The sequence below is a fragment of the Martes martes genome, assembly GCF_963455335.1.
Source record: "Martes martes genome assembly, chromosome: 4".
Taxonomy (NCBI): Eukaryota; Metazoa; Chordata; class Mammalia; order Carnivora; family Mustelidae; genus Martes; species Martes martes.
The window spans coordinates 175,227,313-175,253,391 of NC_137891.1; the positions used below are offsets into that span (position 1 = coordinate 175,227,313).

Consider the following 26,079-nt stretch of genomic DNA (forward strand, 5'->3'; position numbering starts at 1 on the left):
AGAAGATTCTAATAGCAAGTGGAAAGCAAAGAAACTGCTAAAAAAATCCACTGGAAAAGTTAAAATCAGAAAGATCGATAACACCAATGCTGGTGAGGATGTGGAATGACTCGAACTCTTATACACTGCTAGCAGATGTGTAAAACAGTGCAACTACACAGGAGATCTGGGTGGAGGTTTCTTTTAACATGGAATAAACTGCTAATAAATGCAACAACATGGAAAACCTAAAAGCTATTATGTTAAGTCAAAGAAACCAGGCAGAAAAAGTACACACATAGGACTCAACTTACAGGAAAAGGAAATACAGGTAAAACTAATCTGAAAAAATCAGATAGTAGTGTGGAGGTTGTTGGGATGCTGTAGGGAAGGGAAATGAATGGAAAGAGACACAAAAGATCTTTCTGGGGAATGGACATGTTCTACATTTTGGGGGGGGTGTTTAAAATGTAGACTTTTTTTTTTTAAGATTTTATTTATTTGAGAGATAGAGATCACAAGTAGACAGAGAGGCAGACAGAGAGAGAGGGAGAAGCAGGCTCCCTGCTGAGCAGAGAGACCCATGCGGGGCTTGATCCCAGGACCCTAAGATCATGATCTGAGCCAAAGGCAAAGACTTAACCCACTGAACCACCCAGGTGCCCCTAAAGAGTAGATATTTGTCAAAACTCTTCAAATATAATATGTAAGCTCAGTTGTTAATTGTATCTCAATAAAAAAAGAAATTAAGAAATGTGTTGGTATACTCAAAATGCACTGGCTGTTTAAAAATGGGTACTGGAAGGAGAGGTTAAAAACAATACAGAATAATGATAACTATAGCAGCTAGCGCTTACTGAAAGCTTACTATGGGCCAAGCACTGTTCTAAATGCTCTGCATATATTAACTCACTTAATCCTTTCAACAACTCCATAGAGTAGGTACTCTTATTATCCACATTTTACAGATTAAAAAAACTGTCATACAAAAAGGTAACATAACTTACCTAGGGTAACACGAATGTGTGGCAGAGCTGGGGTCCAAACTCCGGCAGCCAGGCTCTAAAGTCTGTATTTGTAGAAATGCCTCTCTGAAATTAACAATCAACAAGATCGAAGATGAAAGGAGACCAGAGTCAGGGTGTCCCAAGTGTCGAGAGGATAACAAAAACAATGACTGACTTTAGCCTTTAGCCTAAATGAAGTGTGTATATTAACAGGTAAGGATGTAGGGGAATAGAAGCAAGATAAGTATTGCAAATGGGGATACAAAAGAAAAGAAAGAAAATGTGGTTAATCCAAAAGCAAGTGAGAAAAGGAAAAAAGAAAGGTGAAAGAAAATTGCATTAAATAGAAAGCAACTGAAGAAGGCAGAAATAAGTCCAAATGTATTTACAGTCACAATAAACAGATTGGACTTTCTTGTTAAAAGACAGAGAGAGATGGGACCCCTGGGTGGCACAGTCAGTTAAGTGTCTGACTCTTAGTTTCAGCTCAGGTCGCAGGATCTCAGAGTCATGATCATGATCAAGCCCTGTGTCAGGCTTTGTGTTCAGCTCGCATACACATGCACACACATGCTCTCTCCCTCTCTCAAATAAATAAACAAATCTTTAAAAGGCAGAGAGGTTCTCTGATTGGGTTTTTTAAAAGTCAGCTATATGTTACTTACAAGAGAATTAGTGAGTGGGCAAGTTTACACTTAAAGCGGTACCCAGCACATAGAAACTACTACATGTGACAGTTATTACTAGAGACTGTGAATCATCCTCGTTAAATAGTTTTGCAACTAGCCATCTGACTTGACAGCTGAAGTATCTATCTGTAAATAAACAATTAAACTATATAATTTTTGTAGACCACTTTCAGGTATACAACAGTTATTAAATAAATCTAATATATAATCATGAGGGATACACTGGTGATTTGGGGGCTACTGAAATGTACTATAGAGGCTAAACTATATTTTGCCGATTTCACAACTGAAATGTTAGAGGCTCTAACATATTTTATGGTTTCCCCCAATTCCCTTTGTAGGGCAGTTAAACTGAGGACAGAGAACTTAGCACTTGATATAATGTTGTGAAAGTGTAGCTTTCAGAGCTAGAACACTGTGTGTTGGAATCTCTAAGTGAAGTCCTATAGATGCTTGTATAGAGGCAACCTAAATTATGTTATTAAGCACTTACTGAAATTGCTAGGCTTGGGAAAATTGTCAAAGGTCCCAAGGGAAGAACATTTAAGCAACAAAAGAGCACCAGAAAGATGGATGTTCCTCAAAGGAACAATATTAAAGCCTCAAGAAAAGACTATACTGATATAGACTAAAGATACTTAGAAAGAAAAAACTTAATTGGCTGAACCAAGTGCTGCATAATGACCCAAAACACAAATGGGGATTCAACACAAAGTGGAAACTAGGCCAGCTTTCTAAAAGGAGCACAAAGAATATTTATTTATTTATTCATTTACATTTGTATTCTGTCTACCTCCAAAAAAGATCTGAAAGTTTAAGGATTGTTTAAGTTAAAAAGAAACAAGAGAAAAACCAGAAAAGGCAAAAGTGAGAACTAAGTCATAGTTGGTCGGAAACATGGAACCCCTTTAATGAACAAGGGGGATACAACACTGAAGTCTTACTCTTGATGTGCACCGCTCACTTAAATACAATCGCTGTTCTGAAATCCACAAGTGCTGGTGATGTCCTTAGCAAAGCACTCAAAGGCCTTTGCTGACACTATTGGAGAGCGTAGGAGGCTCTTTTCTGTACCTCAGGAGCTGGACCTACCGTTCACTAATCATTATACTGTACACACAGGTCATCCAATTCCTCATTGTGGGTCATTTGCCTGTTATTTACTTAGCACGTTGCTAAGTTCTGTGAAGGATTCAAAGGAAATATAAAACAAGATCTTTGTCCACAGGGAGTTGGTAATAAAGCTGATCCAAGGCTAGAATGATTGAAAACAGATCTCTTAAAAGGACTCAGTCCGTACGAGACAAGGAGGACAGGAAGGAGAGACAACAAAGAGACTGATCCCAGTGAGTGGCAACGAAAAGGCAAGAGCCGCAGCTGGTAAATGCAAGTGAGGTCCAACTCCAACAGGCCAGGGTGAAAGGTAGAGAGCTCCAGGCAGAGGAAGAGCCACGAAGAGGAACCCCGTTCCAGAAGAGGCACATCTGGACCGTGTGCTGGAAATCGTGTATGTGTCCAGGACACTGGCACTGCACCGGCTCTGGAAGGACGTGCAGTAACTACCTGCCATCATTATTATGGACACCGGGCCAGCCAGGGTGGGTCCCAAAACCACTGGTGGAAGAGGATGGGGGGAACACAAGGCTACGGAGGTTGGGGAGGGGCAGAAAATGAGCAGAGGAACCTCCACCTGCTTTGAGAGAGGAGCTTCTGAAACAGAAATAGCACAATGAAAGCAGAGCTTTCCCAGTGACAGGACGGCTGGACTAAGAAGGAAAGTGCCAGGCAATGGAAAGGAAAAACAGGCTTCTTCTATTATGTTGTCCATACAGGCTGTAGCCTCAGACATCCTGTAGTATGGAGTTCCATGGAGAAGCTGGGCCCACCTCTGCCTGGATTTGTGTGTTCCAACACACACGAGAGAAAAGCCATTCTATCACTTAATCAAGGGTCTTCGATTCTGGTTGCCCTAACAATTCTGCCCTCTCCTTTGGGCCCATCTATCTCACAGTCCGAGACATCTCTTACAGTCTGGCTCAATGCAACCTTATCAGCTTAAAGGGGTTTTTTTTGTTTGTTTCTTTATTGTTTTGTTTTGTTCTGTTGCTGTTGATAATCCCTTTCTCCTGAATAAAATCTTTACTTCTACCTTGATGCCTGGGCTCTGCTGGAACCAGAGAGTTGGAAGAGACCTTGGAAAGCCCTATTCATTGCTTTCAGCAAACAGAAGTTCATTACTTTATCTATCACGTACTCTTGTCGCATGACCAAATGACCTTAGTCCAATCTCTTCCCTTTTTAAGGGAGGAAACTGAGGTCCTGGGAGGCTGAGTTGCTCTTTGATCCGAGTCGGCTTTAACCCCATGGCTATTTAGTATCTCACAAACAACCAGAGTCAGGTGAAGTAACAGGCACGCTCCACATAATTAGAGCAAAGATCACACATTCAGAGACAAGAAATGGGGCATTTGCTACACACAAAAAGATGATTTAAAATGTAAGGTATCTAAGGAATCAGCTAAGTTAAAAGAGAACCACTAGCAATTATTTCTGAGAATACAAGGTAGATGGGTGAGGTCAGAAAAGGGTGACTGCAGCTTTTAGTGGGCCCAGATTTCTCAAGTTCAAAAACAGCTGTCATTTGGTCCTGTCTTACACGGAAGGGCCTGAAAGGCACCAACATGTAGTGTAAGGGGTGAGGTCTCCGTATTTGGCACCCTTGGGCTCGTGGTAGTATCCTGTCCTGTGTATTGCCATTGTTGTTTCTAACAGTATTATCATGATCATCCTCATCATTCCATTCCAAAGTCTGGTCTCCTACAGTTCCAGTCTTTGAGACTTACAGCAATACCTGAATGGCCTATGTGCTTTCCTATCGTATATTCTGGTCACTGGGAAATTCAAGTAACCTGAACAGCTCTGAAGAAGCCTAGGAGTGAAGATTCTCAAGCGGCTGGCGGCATCAAGGATAAAATTCTCCTCTGGGGCTCTGGATGCTGTCTAGTGAGCAATAATGGTAGAAACCAAGCAAGGTTGACACAGGGATGATACCTGCTTGTGTGCTGGGATTTACACCTCATCCCATTAATCTTCGTTTTACAGACGAAGACTAAGGCTCAGAGATAGTAAATGCATTAAGGGTCATGAGTTACCAAGGGGCAGAAGTGAGCCCGGGTCTCAGTTCTCACGCCACGGTTCTGTCCTCTATAAAGCGAAGGCCTTGCTGGATGCCAAGACTTGGCTACCGCTTCTGCAGATAATGTTCCCTTCCTAGAGCTCAGCGGCCATCAGGAAACACAGTTGTCGAGACTTGGTCACTAAACAAGTACACTTACGGTCTCAGCCTGAGGGAACTGGTTAGCGAGCCAACCACATCCACTGCCCCATCAGCTTAGGAGACCGTATTTTTCACAATTATCAACTCCTGTCTCATGACAGAGTTAGCCTTAATGATATCCCTGCTCTTTCTTTTCATATTCTGCAAATTATATATATTACCAAATAACTACTAGTAAGAGCTACTAATAATTAGGTACCTTACTATGTTTCTAAGCACTTCTTATGTTCCCTCCTTTAATACTAACAATCCAGCAACACAGGTAAACCCAATTCACAATAAATCCTAATAGTGGTAAGGTTAAGGAACAGGCCCAAGATCATGGAGCAAATCGGTAGAGGAACTGAGATCTTAGTCCAGTCGGCCTGACCTAAAGCTCTCGCCCTTCTATCCACTAGAAAGGTTTCTTACCTGGGATCCTGTCAAAGAACTGACCCAGAAGTGCTGGGGTGGGGCCTGAATTCTGCATTTCTCATAAGCTCCAGGTGATACGGATACTGTCGGTCCAGGAACCCTCTCTGAGGAACAAAGCGCTGTACAGCCCTGCCTATTCTCCAATCACTTTTTTCATATCAAATTATTATGTCATAAGTACCTCTAAAAAAATCTCAAGTCATCTTCAAATCCTTCCCTTTTGCACCTGTCTTTGGCTCCAGTCAGAAAAGCAAACTCCATAACAGCTCTGGGAATAAAACCTACAAGATATGGAGGACTCCAATAACCATGCCTGAGGCGAACAGCTCTATGGCCTGGCCCCAACCCCAACTCCTGCAGAATACATTTCAGTAGTCTGGCCTTCCACGGTTAGTCTGGCTTCCCTGGCTGCTGCCAAAGTAACCAGAAGTCAAACTGCTCCTGATCTAACGTGGCCAGCCGAACCTGGTTCGGTCTTGGAAGGGCCTAGGATGGTACAGTCAATCCACGAATGTATGCTTAACTGCCAACAATGAACACATCTCTGCTTATGACACTACATATGAACCCCTGTGTATTTCCTTTCCAGCCATTATGCCATTTGTCTTCCCCAGAATCAGGCAACTCTACTTACCTTCCATAGCCTTCTACCGGGGTTCCCCAACAGCTGTATTGAACAGCGTTTCAAGACCTGCATTCTCTCTTGTGGCACAAAGTCTAAAATCAAGGCTCAATCTTACGTGCTGCCCTGTCAATTGGTAAAATCAGGAAGCCCTCAAAGGACCTAACTACAAATTCTCCTACCCACTCTGGTAGACAAGGTCCTGAGCCAAACAACCCTCCTTATCAAAGGGACTAAGGTCCAGCTCCTGTCTACCCCTGAGTAATGGGTTTCAGTTCCTTATCAGCCCCCAAGATTATTCTAGCAAGCCAATCACATACCCTGGCAGAAACCAGGAGGCACCCCACCTTTTAGATACTGCAAAGCCCGCCTCCCACAGCCCCTGATGGTTCACTCTGCTCCTGAGGGCAAGCCTGTGTGGCCCTGAGCAGCAGACCATGTCCTCCTCTGGGGCTGTGAGTCTATGTGACTAATAAAAGCTGTGGCCAGTCTCATCTGCCCGTGTCCAGTGTCATGTGTTAGCCATCCCCATAACCCTAGGGTAGGAATTCCTCCCTCAGCAACAGGGTGAGTAAGAGGTGATTAAAACACCCTTTCTGCCCAATCCCCCAGTCTCTGCTCTTTTCCATATGTTTCGATCTCTTGAAGGCCCTTAGCAAGGTCACCAACTGCTCCATGATGGTAATAACGTCCAGCCTTGTCCTAAGCACTGTCCAAATACTTTTCCATTTGTTTTCCTAACATCCCTATGAGGTAGATACCATTATTACCCCTAATGTACAGATGGGGAAACTAATGTCTAACAGGTTATGCCCAAGACCATACAGCTAAAAAGTCTGAGCACCGTTCAAATGCAGATCTGCTGGCTCCCTGTTCTTAATTACTACCTTAGTCTTGACAGAATTTCTGGGCTGGGTGTTAGCATTCCTCAACCCCTCTCCACAGGCAGAGATGCGCTGCTGGCTGGCCTGACAGGAGCACCTGCATTTGAGATGCCTTATTTCTTCTGCTGGTCTCTGCTGAAAGATGGATGGAGAGGTGTATCTGGAAAGAGTGCCCTTGCAACAGCCAGGCTGGCTGGCTGCCAAGAGACTTCCCTTGATGGCCTGAACTTAATTTACCAAAAGGTCTAGTCTGATTGTCAACCTTCCAGATACAAAACACTGTCCTATATAAGTCTCACAGCTAATTGGACTTTGGAGGTTCGATAACACAGTCTCACTCCTAAAAGAAGTATAAATTAGAAAGTGAATTTATTAGTTCATTTATTAATGAAATAGGCCTACTCTTTACAGTTACACATGACAAAATTCCAGCGGCAAAGTCAAGTGTCATCAGAAGAGACTGTGTGCTACCAACATTCAGTGGGAACTGGGGGCACCTGCCTTGGCCCGGGCAGGTACAGCCTGAGCGTCAGCCTATACTACCCCGGCCCCACAAGGTGCTCTGCCGTGTCCCTTCTGTCACCTGTACTCTTCGGTAGTTCCCATCTCTCTTTTGAAAAAGCAGGACTCAGCTTTGTCTCTGAGGTAACCCTGTGCATGTATTTAGTAGCTCGGACCACGTGCTGAGTTTTCGCTCCCTCTCCAGACGCAGGCAATGCGTCCCTGTTGCCACGGCCCCAGGGCTTCCACTCAGTGCTCTGAGCATCTATGGGATCCGAACCACTCTCCCTGCAAGCAGCTTCACCCACTGAAGCCCTCAGCTCACTTCAAACTCTGCCACCCTCTAACTTCTCCCCGGCTATTACCAGATTCAGTCCTCACTCCCTTTCCCCCCCGCTCCCACCCCCGCTCCATGCACTTCTGTCACCTCTCGCTCTGCCTCTCTTCAGCCACTCGGCCACACATCACTAATGACAACTTTTTAAAAAGTATTTATCAATACCAAACAGGGGAAATGACTCTTCATCAGAAGGATAATAAAAGTCAGGGAATTTTGCAACTAAAATTATCCTTAGAGACTATGTAATTCAGACTATGAAAAGATATATAGAAATTAAGTGACCTGCCAAGTCATGTACCTAGATAATGGCCAAACCTAGGACCCAGATTTCTGGGTTTTCAAGACAGCACTTGAGCTAAAATACCAAACTCCTAAATATACAAAACAGGGGAGGGGCCAAGCAGGGAGGGCTTCCCACATATCTCACAGACTGGCAGCCCTTAGCACTAGGTGTGGGAGACTGCACATTTACTATTTTTTTCTTTGAATGTTGATTAAATATCAATCACTGATAGCTCTTTCAATGAGAAAATAATTATCCTCAAGCCAGAAAACTGCCCAAAAGTGTCTCAGAGAATCTATGATTGCAAATTCCCCAATCCATTGTTATTCGTAGAACTATAAGGTAGATTTGTGACTTAACAAAAATAATAGAAAGAAAAGCCACATTTTTAAAGTGACTAAGATATTTAAAAGATAACATATTTAATGAATATGTAACTGAGGTCATGATGGAAAAGGCTTTTTTACACATAAATCACAAATAACCAATAGATGTGATAACATAAAAACATAAAACTCCAAAAAACAGTATCAACAAAACTAAAAGATAAATGATAAGCGTGTCATAGGAAGTGAAAAATGAGTGGCTAATATAAGAATAGAAAGCTCATATAAATCAATAAAGAAAACAAATTAATATTTAAATTTTTTTAAATGGACAAAGAAAACTCATAAATGAAATAAAAAAGTCCAACTGATTTAAAAAGTTCACCCTTATGAATAATTAAAGAAATGCAAATTAAAACACTGATGCTATTTTGAAGCGATCAAATTGGAAAAATTTTGCAATGATAATATTTAATTGATAAGCAGTAGTTTTAGACCGCGCACTCTGATTTGGCAGACTTCAGTTTAAAGCCTAACTCAAACACTTAGTGACCTTGGGCAAGTCACCTTAATCACTGTGACCTTAACGTCTTTACAGTGTGTGTGTGTGTGTGTGTGTGTGTGTGAAGAAGAAACGGGATAATGCATCTGAATTGTTTTAGCAAAGTTCCTGTCAACAGTAAATGCTCAGTGTTAGCTGCTATTATTATAAAAATAATACTTGTATTGATAACACAAGGGAGGGAGCACTGAGTCAGGTGCTACACAATGCCGATGAAAGTATAAACTGGTAAAAATCCTTCAAGTAATACAGTAAGTAATCTGCTCATCTAGAGCTATAAAAAGTGTCTTTGGAGGGAGACATGAGAATTTGGGGGGGTTGGGAAGGATATATTCTATATGCACTGTCTGAATGTTTTACCAGAATGTTTACATATCAGTTTTATAATTATAGATAAATGAAAAAGAATGATAAGTCCATAATAGAAGAAAATTTTTAAAAATATTTATACCTCGGGACGCCTGGGTGGCTCAGTTGGTTAAGCAGCTGCCTTCGGCTCAGGTCATGATCCCAGCGTCCTGGGATCGAGTCCCGCATCGGGCTCCTTGCTCAGCAGGGAGCCTGCTTCTCCCTCTGCCTCTGCCTGCCACTCTGCCTGCCTGTGCTCGTTCGCTCTCTCTCCCTCTCTCTCTCTGACAAATAAATAAATAAAATCTTTAAAAAAAAAAAAAAAAAAAAAAAAAAAAATATTTATACCTTTAGACCCACTTCTAGGACTCCCATCTACATGAAAATAATTAATTAGAGATATAATGAATTATTTATGTATACTGAATTCAGAAGAATAGCACCACTGGTAAAAAACTGGAAACTGAGTTGTACAATATGAAGATTTTAAGTAAATATGGTATACGGACATATTATGAAATATGCAGTCAGTAAAAATTAGGTCCTCTATAGAATACCTATAGCGCAAGCAACCAAAAATAAATAAATATATAAATAAATTGGGCTTTATCATCTTCAAAAACTTTTGTGTATTAAAGGATACTGTTATGAAAGCAAAAAGAGAACCCCACTCTCAACTCATTTACCTGATAAAAATCTAGTATCCAGAATATATAAATATAGCATATCAGAATATAGTATCCAGAACTCTTACAACTCACCAGCAAAATGACAAGCCCGTTAAAATCAGGCAAAGAATTGGAATAAATTTCTCTCCAAAGAGGATATACAAAATGGCCAATAAACACATGAAAAGATGTTCAGTATCAGTTGTCGTTAGGGAAATGGACATCAAAACTGCCAAGAGCTACCACCCCACACCCAGTAGGATGCTTAACAAAACACACACACACAGGCAGAAAGTACAAGTGTCACGACGATGTGGAGAAATTCGAAGCCTCACACATAGTTGGCGGGAATGTAAAATGTACAGCCACTGTGGAAGAAACAGATACTATATGAGCCAGCAATTCCAATCCTAGGTCCAACCCAAATGAAATGAAAACGTATATCCACACAAGGAGCATTATACACAACAGCCAAAACCTGGAAACAACCCAAAAGTCCACCAACTAAGTAACGAACCAACAAAATGTTGTATATCCATACAATGGAATATTCTTCAGCCATACAAAGGAATAGAACACAGAAAACGTACAACAGGGGTGAAATTTAGAAACACTATGCTCTGTGAAAGAAGCCAGTCACGAAAGGCTACATACTGGAGGGTTCATTTATATGAACTGTCTAGAACAGGCACATCCATAGAGATAGAAGTGGACTAGTGGTTGCCAGGGGCTGGCAGGAGGGGGAGTTGGGGAGTGAATGCTAATGGGTATGGGGTTTTCTTCTGGAGTGATGAAAATGTTCTAGAATTATAAAGTAGTGATGTTTACACAGACTTTTAAGTTGTATATGTTAAAACAATGAACTGTATGGTATGCGAATTATATCTAAATAAATTTTTTAAATAAGGCTCTTAAAGATTTTTAATAACATGAGGAATGCTCTCAATATACTAAAAGGAAAAAAAAAAACAGCATGCAATTGTATATATAATTCCCATTTGGTTTAAAAATGCTGGGACGGGGCGCCTGGGTGGCTCAGTGGGTTAAGCCGCTGCCTTCGGCTCAGGTCATGATCTCAGGGTCCTGGGATCGAGTCCCGCATCGGGCTCTCTGCTCAGCGGGGATCCTGCTTCCCTCTCTCTCTCTCTGCCTGCCTCTCTGCCTACTTGTGATCTCTCTCTGTCAAATAAATAAATAAAATCTTTAAAAAAAAATAAAAAAAATAAAATAAAATAAAAAAATAAAAATGCTGGGACGCCTGGGTGGTTCAGTGGGTTAAGCCTCAGCCTTAGGCTCAGGTCAGGATCTCAGGGTCCTGGGATCGAGTCCTGCATCGGACTCTCTGCTCAGCAGGGAGCCTGCTTCCCCCTCTCCCTCTGCCTGCCTCTCTGCCTACTTGTGATCTCTGTCAAATAAATAAATAAATAAATAAAATGTTTTTTAAAAAGAGAGAGAAAATGTATGTACATGCATGTACACATTTGCATTTAAAGACAGAAAATATATCAAAATGCTACCAGTGGGTTCCTAAGTAGTGTCATAATGGAGGATTTATTTTCTTCTTCATACATTACAGAATTTTTTTAGAGTAAACATGTATTATTTTTATAACAAGGAAATTTAAAAACAGAAACCCAGGTAGGTCTGGCTGGCTTCAAAGCCAGTGTCATTTCCAACAACCTAGTCATTCATTAAACATTTATTTAGTTCCTACTATGTACCAAGCAAAATTAAGTAAGATAGAATCTCTGCCTGCAGGGAATTTACACGTGTCTAGCATGGGGTTTAAACCTGAGTCCATGGACTGGGAAAGCAAAGAAGAGTCCACAGGTTCTCCAAATTAAAGGCAATGCTGTCCAACTGCACACTACCAGGGGCAGAGGGTCCACAGCTGTCCTGAGTGGCAGTGTAGCTTAGTGGTAAAGGACGGAGCTGGAGCCAGGCTACCTGGTGTAGAGCTTGAACGTCCAATCACAAAGTGTGTGCTTGAGGGGTGTAGGTGCCTCATCTACAAAATAGGGGAAATACTGGTACTTCTCTCACTGGGTGGTTAGAAGATTAAATGAGTTAATACACCTAAAGCACCGGCGGTATGCACTGAGGACACAGTAAGTGCTCAATAAATGCATCAGCTGCTAGCCTCACCACCGCTGCCACCACCCCACCGCTATATTTTCAAGGAGGTGGAGACAGAACGGACTAAAGCCCACTAGAAAGGTGGTTTTCCACATCTCAAAACTGACAGCATCTGATTCTTGATAAGCCTATAATAACCATTATATTAAACTCATTTCTTTTTCCAGATTCTCTCAATTTCTAATGAAACTCTTCTTTGGAGACATTCTATAAAACCCAATGAGACAAAACATCAAAACGGTCAGCATAACAAACTGCTTGTGGCCTCTTATCTTCGAACTCCTAGAAATAAGTGATTTTTCAAGGCTATCCTAATGGAAGGAGGCTTTGAGAGGCTTATCTGTCTTTTGCCTGCCTTTCCGGCTGTGCTGCTCCAATTCAGCCACTCACCCACGATGCCTCTTCACAGGCCAAACTGCAAAATCTCTAGAGCAACACCGTCGTCCAGCAAGGGACTGGGGGCTGCGACTGTCTCCCACCTACTGCGACTCCTCCATCCCGCAGTCAAGAGTCTCAACAAGCAATCATCACTCCAATGCTTTTATATCCAACCTTTTAGGTGCTTTAAAAAAAAAAAAAAAAAAAGGCTCTTGGCTTTGTCACTGGTACTTACAAGCACCTTGCAGTGATCTGAAGATGGGGGTAAGTTCTGAGGTTTCACCAACTCGTTTATGAGAATAGGCTTTTGCTCAGCTGGGGATAATCAATCCAGACACACGGTAACACCATACCAAAGTTCAAATTCAAAGATACCCATTTAATGTAGAAATGTAGAAATGTAGAAAAGCTCAGGCAACTACATAGTACCAAACCAGCCCTGGTGACTGGAGAGACTGATGCCCAGCTCGAAGGGTCAGAGGCTCTAGAGCCCACCCGCGTGCCCACGGGGCAAATCACGGCTCTGTCCCTTTCAACAGCTGTGTGACTTTAGGCAAGAGACCTAACTCTCTAGGCCTCACTTTCCTTGTAGGTAAAATGGGGATATTAGCACTTTTTGGTGGGGTGGCTTATAAGCACTAATAAGCCTGCATGTATATGAGTCCATATACTTAAAGGACATCTCCTGTAACATTGTGAACATTCATTAAATGTCAAAAGGAAACATAAAAATCCACCTGCCAAACTATTTGATTTTATAGTTCTCAGGCTAGATAACTAGTTCACAGATGTACTTTTTTAAAATCACTCTGCTTTATCACTTACATAAGTTATGTATGTATCTTCTATATGTCAAATACTGCATTTTTTTTTAAAGAACAGACTTTATAGACAACCACACTGCTAGTTTCAAACAGCTGGTCTGAGATGGCAGTCAGTAAGGAAAGGGAGAGAAAATGGGGTGGGTTAGGTCTCTCATAGAGGCCTAGTACTGGGCTATAATCTGAAAGAACTGAAAGCCTTAAATTCGTTGAAAGTTAGCAGGGGATAACAGGAACTTCTGAAATCACCTGGTCCAATTCCCACATTGTGTAGATGAGGAAATGGAGACGCTGATGAGTGTCTTAAGATCTTCCAGGTCAGAAATGAGACCCTTCCTGTTACCTATATTTTTGGTACCTATTTCAAGTGGACAGCAATGAAAAACACATTTTGGAAAGGGAAAAAGACACAGTTCGGAAGGGTTAAGGTAGGGATCTAACAATAGGAGCTAACATTTGCAAACGTTTATTATAACCCAGGCACTATGCCAAGCACTTTGCATGGTAGCCTTACATAATTTTTGCAAAACCTGTGAGGTAGTTACTATTATTAATTCCACTTTCAACCGAGAAAGTAGAGTCCTATCAAAAGTAAATGGCTTGCCCCAAATCACAAAGCTGGTGAGCACTAGGGTCGGTAAGTGAGCCCACGCTGTCTGACTCCAGAGCCGGAACCCTCCCCGCTGGATACTGCCCAAGCGTGGGAACTGAAAAAGCAGTGAAGCTCTTGATCTCTCCCTCTTTCTCCTACTTTTTTGGTCACTTCTCTGTTCAGAGGCAGTGCAGAGATACATAGTAAAGAAAGCAGGGTTTCTGTTGTTGATGCTGTTTGTTTGTTTCTAATTCCAATATAGTAACATACAACATTATGTCAGTTTCAGGTGCACAATATAGAGATTCAACAATTCTGTACATTACCCAGTGCTCATCATTGAGAGTGTACATAAATAAGGTGTTTTTAAAGTAAGAAGAGATGCCATTAATTTAGAGGCTACTTATTCTGTGCTATATAAGGTGCCACACACACTTGTCAAGGCCACCAGGCACATGATGGTGCTGCTGGGGAAGGTAGAGCCCATGCAGCATGAGCAGAGCTAGGGCTCTAAGACCCCATTTCCTTAGTCGGGGGACAGTGTGTCCCTGTCCAACCAGCAAATCTTTACTGAGCCCGGCCAAACACCCTTAACTAAAGCTATCCTTATAGAGAGAAGAAATTCAGCATAACCCTGCTCTCAGAGAACACGTGGCCCAGGTAAGAACAGATCACCTTCAGCTTGGAATCCTACTCTTCTTACACCTCAGCAGCTGCGTACCAGCAGCAAGAGACTACAGAGCTCCCACTGCCCACATTACTGCCCTGTGACACCATGCAGCTCACCCAACCTTCGCTAGACCTCTGTGCACACTGGGCGGATGAGCTCCATCCTCCTCTCCTTTGAGTTCTGAAAGTCTTTTGTCTTGGAAGAAGCAGGAATAATTTTCATCTCTAGCTTTCTCTTGTCTATCACGAGGGAGTTAGCTTGAGGCTAACAAGGGGTTAACTTGGGGAGCCAACAACAACAACAACAACAAAATGCAAAAGAGGATAACACTTCTCTATGGCTTCTAACTTTGGGAAAGAACCTATGGGATTCCATAGCATTTGCTCAAAAATGTTCAAAGGAAGACATGGAAAATTTCATCCTCAACACTTCACTGCCCGAGAAAAAAATCCCAGAACTCCAGGGGCCAATTATTCTGCTGTCTCGGACTTTGACCTTAGAAAGGTTCGAACCTGCCTGGAACTGAGGGCCGCTGACAGCAGAGCACTGGCTATATGAGCAGCCAGTATCTAGCAGGGTCAGATCTAATGACTGCCAGGCCGTCAGAGCATCATTCACGAGTTACAGTACCACACTAAACCTATGGGCTAAATGAATAAGAGCAGCAAATTTCACTGTTATTTAAATTCATAAGTTCCTACTATGTTCCCAATATCATGCTGAGAGCCGGGTCTCAAAACACTGGCAGGCCTTTACAAGTCAACTAATAGGGGACTCCACTGATAAAGTGAGAGCAGACCATAAGGGAAGCAGGAGGGAGGGGTGATGGGAGGGCTTAGTATTTGCAAAGAGAAGCGAGGGGAATCTTTGTGATGCGAATTAGAAAGGAAGACTAAAGTGATACTGTGAGCTGGAATTTAGAATGGAGTGGCTCATGACCCTCTCCCTTGTTTCCGTTTTTCCCTGGCCAGTTGGGAGTTTAAAATTTAAAAAATAACCTTAATAAAGAGCTAAAAAGAGTTGGGTTCCCAACCTGACTTTAACTTTGTAACCTTGAGCTACTTAATTTTTCAAAACCTGCTTCCTCTGTAAAAGGGAGGTAACATGTATATGGGAGTTCAATGCTAGTCACACTTTTGTGTGTTTGAAACGTCCATATTTTCATGGAGATATTAATATCTATTGCTTAGTGGCTGTAAGGATTACCAGAAATAATTATGGAAAATACCTAGCCAGCACCTGGCACTTTGTAGTGTTCAATAAATGGTAACTATCATTATCAACAGCTATTTTTTAAAGTTCTGGGATGAGGTCAAGGAGAACAACATACTAGAAACCAGTGAATTAACAGCTGCAGACTGTACACTTAGGAGTATCTGGATGTCTATACAAGGACAATCTTTCCATGTATGGGTCTTACAGGCTCGCTCTTTTATCTACTTTCATCTTTCCCTTCCTGCTTTATTCATCCATTCAACAAATATGCACAGACTGCCTACTGTATGTAGGACACAGAGCTACGTACTGAGAAGGGAGGAGGACAGACAAGAGAACGGGTTTTGAGGGGACAATATAACAGGATGGGCTGGGGGTACATCTATGAACCATCTGAAATGATACACAAAAAGTTTTGAGTACATGGGTGTGTAACACCCCTCTGAGAAGTTCTGGAGGGATTCCAAAAGGAATTATTTATTTAAAAAAAAAAAGTTAAGACTGAAAATGTAACAAACTTAACAAGAAGCATACAAAATTTATAGGAAAAAACATAAAACATTCTTGAAAGGTCACAAAAGTAGCCCAGAGCAAATGGAAAGATGGGCCAAGATCTTGGATGAGACTCCTCAACATCATAAAGATGTCAGTTCTAAGCTAAATAATAAATTTAACATAATCTCAACAGAAATACCATCCGTTTGTTGCTGCCTGAAACTAAACAAATTGGTTATAAAGTTTATATGGCAGAATAAACAAGCAAAAGCAGCCAGAAAAACAATTAAAAAAAGAATATGGAAAAACTGGCCCTTCCAGATGTTAAAAAAAATTATAAAGCCTCTAAAATTAAGATGGTTAAGATAAGAGCATATGAATTGACAATCAAACCAATGGAACAAAATAGAAAATCCAGTAAGAAATCCAAATGTATACAACAGTTTAGTATCCAAATAAAACAGCATCTCAAATCAATAGGCAAAAAATAAGAACTTTTCTTTCTTTCTTCCTTTCTTTTCAGAGAGAGAGAACAGGGCAGGTGGGAGGGAGAGGGAGAAAGAGAGTCTTAAGTGGGCTTCACGCCTAGGTGGAGCCCAACCTCATGACCCCAAGATCATGACCTGAGTTGAAATCAGGAGCCGGATGCTTAACTGTCTGAGCCATCGAGGTACCCTGATAAGAATTTTTCATAAGAGATGCTGGAATACCTGGCTGGCTATTGGGGAAAAGATAAAGTTGGATCCTTCCTCAAACTGAAGTCAAGAAAAATTCCAAAAAGATAAGAACCTTAGATGTTTAAAACATAAAAAGTGAAACCATACATGTACTGAAAGAAAACATTAATGAATTCCCCATAAATTAAGAGCAGGGCAAATTCCTGTGACTCAAAATCTAAAGCAATACACTGTACAAGCCGTAAATATAATATGTAAAGATGAAAAACTTTTGTACAGCAATAAAACAACATATGCAAAGTTAGGCATATGACGAACTGGAAAAAATATTTTTGCAACTGATATCACAGACATTGGGCAGATATTCTGTATCTGTATCTCATTAAAGCAGAAAACAAATTTAAACTATACTGAAATTATTTCTTACCTAACAGACGGGCAAAACCCCCAAAATTTTGACAGAAGACTCAAGAGAAACAGAGGAGGAGAATCAGGTATGAAAGAAAATCTTCTGTGAATGCACCTTGTTACATAGTTTTGATTTTGGAAACACATAAATGGTTTACATAGTTAAAAAAACAAAATGAGATTTTTAAAAGCAAATCTTAAAGTTTAAAACAAATGAGCCTGTTGATAAAGCTTATCAAGTTGGTGGCATGAGCACCAGAGAAAATACTCGGGAAATACTGACCTCAGGACAGTATTTGACTACATATTTGTAGCGGCACATGGTCCCGGGACAAAGGAACCACATAAAAAGCTCAAACAACATTCAGTGATCTAATGGTCAGTGCAGCTAGTGGCACTGCTACCGGCCTGGTAAGTAATATGGCCAGGAAACTCCAAAGCCCCAGAGTGCAGCCTACTTGTCCTGAGAAAGATGAAGTTCGGGCCCATTGAGCATGATGAACTGGTGCTCAAGTAGAAGGATGAGAGAGGAGGGAGGGAAGAGTTAAGATGAGACTTGAGACAGTCTGAGGGCAGCACAGGCCAACCCAAGGAACTGCATTATCCTGAGGGCAGGCAAGCCATTTGAGAGTTTGAAGCAAGGGGGAAACAATCACATGTGATCTGCGCTTTATAAAGATCACTGGCAACAGTGTACAAAATAGATTAGAAAGGAACAAAGGAAGAAGCCAGCTGGCCAGCTCTGAGGCTATTGTAGTAATTCAGGACAAGAGATTATAGTAGCTTTAACCAAAAGAGAAAGGGGACATCAATAGGCTTGTAGCCTAAATAAATGTGCGCTATTTGTGGGTAGGGAGTGGAAGGAGGGTGGGGAGTTGACAGAAGGGGAAGAACATGGGGGTACTTTCTGCCTTTTGCAACTCTCTGGTGCCATCCACTGAGACTAGGAATCAAAGATAAGTACCAGATGGAAGAAAAATGGCAAGTTCACTGCTGCCAGAGCCCCTGACACCATCCTTCAGAGCCGGTGGGGACAAGGAGCTAAACGAGTCAAGGACAAAAATCCAACAGTCAGGCTGCAGTCTTAGAAAGCTGAGAAACAGATGAAAGTAGCAGGTTAGAGGACCTCTTGCAATATTTTCTCAAAATCAGAAACAGAGCCACATACCGTTCACTTTGTTTTTATATTTTAATAAATTTCAAGTAACCAATATTTAGAGCCTCAAAAGCTAGTAATCCTTTGTTTCTAATCGCCCTCATCCTTCTTGGGCCCTTTCCTTCTTAAAAATTTACTTCATCAAACATTGAGAGCCCCAAAATTAGACTCTCTGCTAAAAGCAGAAGTCACTCATGCCAATACCCCCAGGGGGTCAGAGAGATGTAAAATCTCTCTCTGTAAATGTAAGCACTCATTGATAAACACCGTCTGGGCCAAACCAACCGTGGCCCACAGCAGTTTTCTACTGAGGTCCCATGTTTGCAAACATTACAAGATAAAGACCTAAAGACAGTTCCTTTTCTTTCCATTTGAGTATTAATAAACCAGAAACTGCATCTTGGACTTTTTTTTTTTTTTTTTTAAGGTAAGTGAGGTAAGTTTGGTGTAAGAAAGAGCTTTCCCTTGGGGGCGCCTGGGTGTCTCAGTGGGTTAAACCTCTGCCTTCGGCTCAGGTCATGATCCTGGGATCGAGCCCCGAATCAGGCTCTCTGCTCAGCAGGAAGCCTGCTTCCTCCTCTCTCTCTGCCTGCCTCTCTGCCTACTTGTAATCTCTATCAAATAAATAAATAAAATCTTAAAAAAAATAAATAAAAAAAATAAAGAGCTTTCCCTTCTCAGACAACATAGGGATGCCAAGACAAAGGAGGGGCAGTGTCTCCCCTCCTTCACTCCTCTGTCTCTGCCTCCTTCAATCCACCCCTCTCCTCCTCTCTCCCTCCTAACCCTACTTTCCTGCAGTTCTGAGGACCGAGTCCATCTGCAAGAAGCTGAAGCCTAGAGCCAACGTCTTAGGCTGCTAACCACTCTTCCTTTCACCTGTCAGAAGAGACTAATACGGCAACTGCTACCAAGGTTGCCAAGGCAACACATCTCCAGTGTGGCAGTCTCCTGTAAAATCATGACAATGACCTCTGAGGCATTTCCAAAGTACCTCGTTGGGTAAATAACCTCTACCAGACATGCTCACTCATATGGTTGGCCACTTTTGAGAGGAAACAAGGCCCAAAAAGATACTCTCAAAATTGCAGTCAAGGGACGCCTGGGTGGCTCAGTTGGTTAAGCGGCTGCCTTCGGCTCAGGTCATGATCCCAGCGTCCTGGGATCGAGTCCCACATCGGGCTCCTTGCTCGGCGGGGAGCCTGCTTCTCCCTCTGCCTCTGCCTACCACTCTGTCTGCCTGTGCTTGCTCTCTCTCTCTAACAAATAAATAAATTTAAAAAAAAAATTTAAAAAAAAAATTGCAGTCAAGACCATGCAGCAGTAAGCAGTAACTGGTTTCATGGGGTTGCTCAACACTATTTTGGGCCAGTGGTATCACATGTGACATTTCATTGTCGGCTCTGCACCTTGAAGGTCAAGGATCCCTCTGAGACCTGATTAGAGAAATGGGCTCACTCCCCAGAAAAATGACATCCAGGCAAATATGCAGGCAAATTTTAAAGATTTGTGGGTCCCCTGCAACTCAATCACTTACCCCAGATTAACAAGCCAGGATCAGCTACAATGTATTTACTTCATCTAAGGCAATGAAATACTTGGGTGTCATGAGTTTGAGGATTTGGGGTTAAACACCACCCCTGGGGAAGTATAAGGAAAGCCAGCGCTCTTTCCTTACCCTTCTTTCCGCTGAGGCCTGCAGAAGCCTCAAAACTGCAACGGTCGCGGCAAATGACACACCGCACCCCCTCCACGACTTGAAGACAGTGACAATCTCATCTCTGAATTTAAGTGCCCTTAATATTTAATTCTTTTCCTCTACATGGTTACAGCTTGCTTTCTTCGCATTATCAGGAGGATGGCTTTAGAAGGCAGCCTATTGGAGATCCGGAAAACCATAAATCCCAATTCAATTTCCTTGTGAAAATCAAAGAGCTCACTCTCTTGAAGAGTTGAAAGCGGCTGAGGGGTCACTGCCTTCCTCTGGGTGCTGGTACACGCGGTACTCCAGAAGGGTAACGTAAACACCCAGCATGAGGCAACAGGGCATACCAATTTGTTTTTCAATCTATTTTATTTCAGTTCAAAGCTTCTTTGCAGACAGAGAGCCCAAGAAAACAAACCACACTTTGGTTCTACTCAGTCTCCTTCAATCTCCAAAAGCAGCTGAGTATTGCCAAAGTGTGGCTCGTTTTCCTGCAGTGCCTGTCTGCAATGATGCTTTGAACTGAAATAAAATAGATTGAAAAACCAATTCGTATGCCCTCGCTCCTCCTGCAGCTTTATATTATCCTTCAAAACTAGTGTTAGCACTTTCTCTTTACTGGAACCCACCAGACCCAAATCACAGAGTAAAAGTGGAATACTTGAAATGTGAAGGTCCCGCCCAAACCTAAAATAGCAATTTCATGCAGGGCTTATTGTTAACATCGCATTAACATGCCACTCTCCTGTCCAGTTCTTTGTTCCATGTGCTGGACCGGATTACATCACAGTTTAAAGCAAAACTTGACATTGCTGATCTTCTTATACAGTTCGCTGGATTTCTCACTGCCTCTGCAATTTTCACATTCATGAACCCAGACACCTTCTGATTTTTACCAATTCAAAAAGTCTGCTACTTGCTTTAAAGCATCTGATGCCTTGCATAAAGTATGCAACATTATTTTGAAAACTTTCAGGGGAAACCCAAAATCATTTATGAGCAAACTTTGAAATGACCACCAACTAGAAGAAACCTATCATTTTCTTAGATTGCTTTAAGAAAATGCACATGCCTTCGATGGAGGAACACACTAAAATAATGAAAAGTGCTCTGAATTGACTGTTGTATAATTTGGTTGAAAAAAAAAATTAAAAGCCATTTGGAAGAGTTCCTCTCTCAACAGAAACATTAAGAAAAAAGAAGATCTGTTCCTGTCCCCCCACCCCATCAAAGATAGAAACATACATATACACCCTCAGTTCTGTTGGTAACATAATCCTGGATTTTTGTTATTATTTAGCACTCCAAATAAATTTTCGTTTGGGGCCAAATTGTGGTTTGTTTTCTCAAACTGGAATTGAGCAACATGTATAACAACAACAAAAAGAAAACACCCAACCTGTTATTACATTTTCTCTTATTTAACCCACACAACCCTTTGAGGAGGTACCACCATCTGCCTTTCAGCATTAATCTGTAACTGGCCCATGGGCAGGCCACCCAGCAGTAAAGCTGGCTTCAGGGCCAGAGACTCAGAGCATGGGACTGAATCACAGCACCACTACTCACTTCTTCCAGTCCTCCGACACCCCAAATTCTTACCACCTCACCATCTCTGATCCTATTAAAAAGTTCTTCCTTCCCAGTTGTCTCCCCTCTCCCTTCTTGCTGGACTGGATCCTTGTCGCTCAGAGCGATTCAGATTCAGCTTAAACTACCTTTCTCTAGTGGCTTGCTGGGCCATCCTGGTAAAAGGGGTTTCCCAAGTTATCCCAGGTTAGCGTTGTTTGACTACCTTCATCACAGATGCCACTATTTGTCTTAGATATGAGGTGTTAGGTCCATCTCGCTCATGGTAATCACAAGGCCTAGCACAGTGGTATCTGGCACATAGCAGGAACTCAAATATTTGCTCAACAATGGCCTGAATTTGTTTATTTAATACTTCGGAGACTACAGGCTGTGGGCACTGGCTAGCAGCTGATACAAAAACAGGGAAGGGGTGGTCCTGCCCTTAAGGGCATCTCAAGACAGTAGAAAAGATAGTAAACACATGGGATAATACCGGGTGCTGGGACCAGCTAAGGTTCAGATCTTAGCTCCCTTGAATATTAGCTATGTAACCCTAGACATCTCTCCTGAGTCTCAGTGTCCTCATCTTTAAAATGGAAATATTAATACTACCTTTGTCATAGTGTTGGCGAGAAGACTGAATGATAATTCAATAAAGCACATAGTGCACTAGCATGCAGAAAACATCTAATAAATATTAACTACTAATTTTACTATGATGCTATGACAGCTGTAGTTGAAATTACCTTTGTTTACCTATATACCATCTGTCCAAGACCCTACTGAATTTAAATTCTGTGAAAGGCTAAAGATCACGTTGTTCACCACTGTATTTCCAGGGATTTGAATCATTTCTAGTACATAGCAGGTGCTCAATAAATACTGAATGATTCATCAAAGTATGCATGCAGGCATGGGGTGTTCTGAAATCATTTGTTAGTTAAACTAGTGATGAATAGCTAGGTTTGGGAACTACTGCCAGAGAAGAAAGGCATCTAAATTAGAAAGCAGGGTATGGCAGAAGTTTGACGATTTAGCTAAGTAAAGAAAAACTTCATTTTGAGGTTGTAATTATATCTCCACAAGCCAAACACAGACTCGGATCCAATTTCAAGCCAGAACCAAGGAGCCCCAGGTTGAGACTTGAAAGAAGTTGAAGCCGTAGGAGGTGGGTTACCAAGCAGAGGGCTCGCTGGGGTGAGCTCCATTTGCCAGACCCATACTGCACCCTAAGGAAGCTTAACCTCAGAATCTCTTAGGTGGAAACATGGGCACTTACTTATGAAGTGTTGTTAACAAACAAAAAAAACCCTCTGGACATGAACACAAATAAAACACCTGACTTACTGTAGGTGTATTTTTGTTATCAAAAATAGGGGAAACAATTCCCATGTTGAATAGCAAACAGATCAGTAAGGCTAGAGCTTTAGGTGTATGGGGTAGTTTTAACTGGAGTTTCCCATTCCGTGAGAAGTGATCAGAAGAACCGCTGGACAACACTGACCAGTCTGCTTGTCTCTAGGGCTGGGGCTGGCAGACTTCTGCGAAGGGTAAGGCCTAAGCATTTTCGGTTTTGTGGGCTATGCCGTATCTGTCGCAACTACTCAGCTCAGCCCTTGCAGCAAGAAAGGAGCCACAGATGATACAGAACAATGAACACGGCTGTGCTCCAATAAAACTTCACTTGCGGACCCTGGTATTTGATTTCATATACAGCTCACAAATTACCCGAAAGTCTTCTCCCCGTCCCCCCCCCCCACCCCCGCCATTTAAAAATGTAAAAACCACTATTTGTTCCCGATAGACAAAAACGGGGTGGGGTGGGGACTGGCCCAAGGCCGGGGTTTCCCGACGCCTGGTGCACTTGGCAGAAGAGAGTGGGGGAGACTCGAGAAGCAGCAGCGAGGAGGCCTCAGATCGCGCCAAGTGGCAGACGGAAAGGGGCGAGGGCAGGCCCCAGGCTGGGGCCAAGCCGAGTGCGCCCCGACGGGGCCCCGCGGCCTCTCCCCACCGCAGACTTACAGCCGAGCCTGCGCTCGGGGTGGGAGCCACCCCCGGGGGTCCGCATCGCGAGCGAGAGGAGGTGTTTGGGACTTGGCCGAGGGCCCCGCGGAGTTCGCACGCCGAAGGGTCTCAGCGCGCCCCTAATTTGGGGCGCCTCTCGGGCCTCAGCTGCTAAAGGGGTCTCCACGCTGAGTCCCAGCCCCGTTTCTATGGTTACCTGTTCAGCACCGATTCAAACTGCCGTTCTTTATTGACAGCGCCATAGAGGACACGAACACTCCTGCCCGAAGGGAACAATAAAGATTTCTTCATTCAACAGCGCCAGAGACGCCAGAAGGCGGCCATTTTGAGGCCGGCGCGTAAGGAGTACGGGCGGTGAGGGGGCCGCCCGGCCTGCCCCGCGCGCCACAGTCACGTGCCAGGGGCGGGCCTCAAGGGGCGGGGCCTGCGTCGCGCGCTACCTCCACCAATGCTAGGACGCTGGGGCTGGCGGGTTGCAGGCTCGTTCCCTGACCCATGACCCTTAGCCATTCTCTCCCCTCCCCACTCTCTCTTTTGAAAGTTTGAGTGGGGTTCCACGGACTCTTGCTGGGGCACTGCTAGGCTTAGGATCTTATTTCAAGAATGGCACAGAAGTAGACACGGAAGGTTTCTCTACATCTTTCCAAAACATGTTCACGTGCAAGGCGGAGACGTGACCTGAGCCGCGTCCCCAGACGCATCCTCATTGGTGGACAGGCATGGCACTGCTCGGCGGTGATAGGCTAACAGGTTCATGCCAGCCAATCGTGGTGTCTTGAAGACATCTTGATCCCGCCTCTCCCTCATCCCCTCAGGAATATAGAGGGGGTTGTTGGGGGGGGGGGCGGTGATCATAGCTTTTTTGCTTAGTTTCTCTTAAACACGCTTTGTTGCACAGTGAGCCGTCCTCGTTGGAGATGCTCTTGCCACCCTCATACAGCCAAACAGATTAAGTCAGATCCAGACAGTATCAGACAAATTAAGTCACATCAGTGCTGGCCCACTGAACCTCACACTGTCACTCTGTCACTGACGCACAGCCAATTTTTCTGTCACTGCCAGTCATGCCGCCCAAATCTAGCGCTCTCAGTACAATGCCGAGTTCCCTCTGTGGTTACAGCTGTTACATCCACAATGTCAATATTCGGTCGTTCTGAGAGCTGTCATTGTCAGACTGACTCCCACTCCATCACCGTTTTTAATCACAAATTCAATCTGCTGGGCAGAAACTGTCACTTGCATTGTTGCTGTCATTGGGTTCATTATTGTTTACTGTCACTGTCCAGTAGGCGACCACTGTCAATGACCACAAACTTCAAGCAGTTCTGTACAGTGTAGTAGCAATTGGACTCTGTGCCCAGCTGTCACCCTTTCGGTTGTTTTCACCGTCATTGTCATTCAGCTACTTTCACTGCCCCATAGTCAAGCCAATATTTAGCAGGCTCCTACTGGGTACACAGCTGTCCTCGTTACTGCCCAGTTAGTCACTTTCACTATTATACTCTCATGTCACTGTCACATTCGGGGTCAGATTTACTACAGCTGACATCCAGTCACTTTTGTAGCCACTAGAGCCACACCACAGCTGTTGTCCCCCCTAATTCATTTCCACCATCTCTGCATTCTTCTTTAATAGGAGCCCCCAACATACAGGGTTGCCAGATTTGGCAAGCAAGTCACAAATACCTAGAATGGTACAAGGCACATAGTAGGTGCTCAAAAAATATTTCTCAAATTAGTGTTTTTTTTTTTTTTTTTTGCAAAACAGTATTATTGCTGATGTACTATACGTAAATGTGAATGGCTTGTGGTTCAAACATCTCAAACAATAGGAATAAGTCTGCAGCCATGATCTGTCCTCCGTGTTCCATTTAACAAGGTTATGCGTCCTACAGGGACTAGGAGAAAAGACAAGAAATGTGGCTACCACGTACATGAATTCCTGGGACCACAGCTACAAAGAATAGGATTTCTGAATTTTGCATTTCTTATTTTAAAAGGAATGTATGTTTATAAAATATAGGAAGGACTCTTCCTTTCTGAAGGACTGTTTTAGCTGTAACAAAGAATGCCATCCCTCAACACACACTCATACACAGTCATAGGGCAATGGCTGCAATTTCTCCATCACTGTTTACTTGAAGTTTTGCATTATTAGAAATTCCCATGGGACTGCCTCGCCTATAGTTCATGAAGAACAGCATGGGGTCATGGAAATAATGGCTCCAGCTTCCATCTGGCCATCACATGGGAGAATAAGAAAACAGGG

At 42.9% G+C, this 26,079-nt stretch overlaps 1 protein-coding gene across 2 annotated transcripts in view; it reads right to left on the reverse strand.

Annotated features, from left to right (window-relative positions):
- The window catches only part of ZBTB40 (zinc finger and BTB domain containing 40), a 71,440-nt gene extending 47,294 nt beyond the window's left edge, over positions 1-24,146 (reverse strand). For both annotated transcript variants that reach the window (XM_080802655.1, XM_080802656.1), the window contains exons 1-2: positions 24,007-24,146; positions 987-1,070 (exon numbers count right to left, since the gene is read on the reverse strand). The gene's annotated coding sequence lies outside the window, so the exon portion shown is untranslated. The remainder of the gene's footprint in view (positions 1-986; positions 1,071-24,006) is intronic.
- Positions 24,147-26,079: the final 1,933 nt, after the last annotated feature.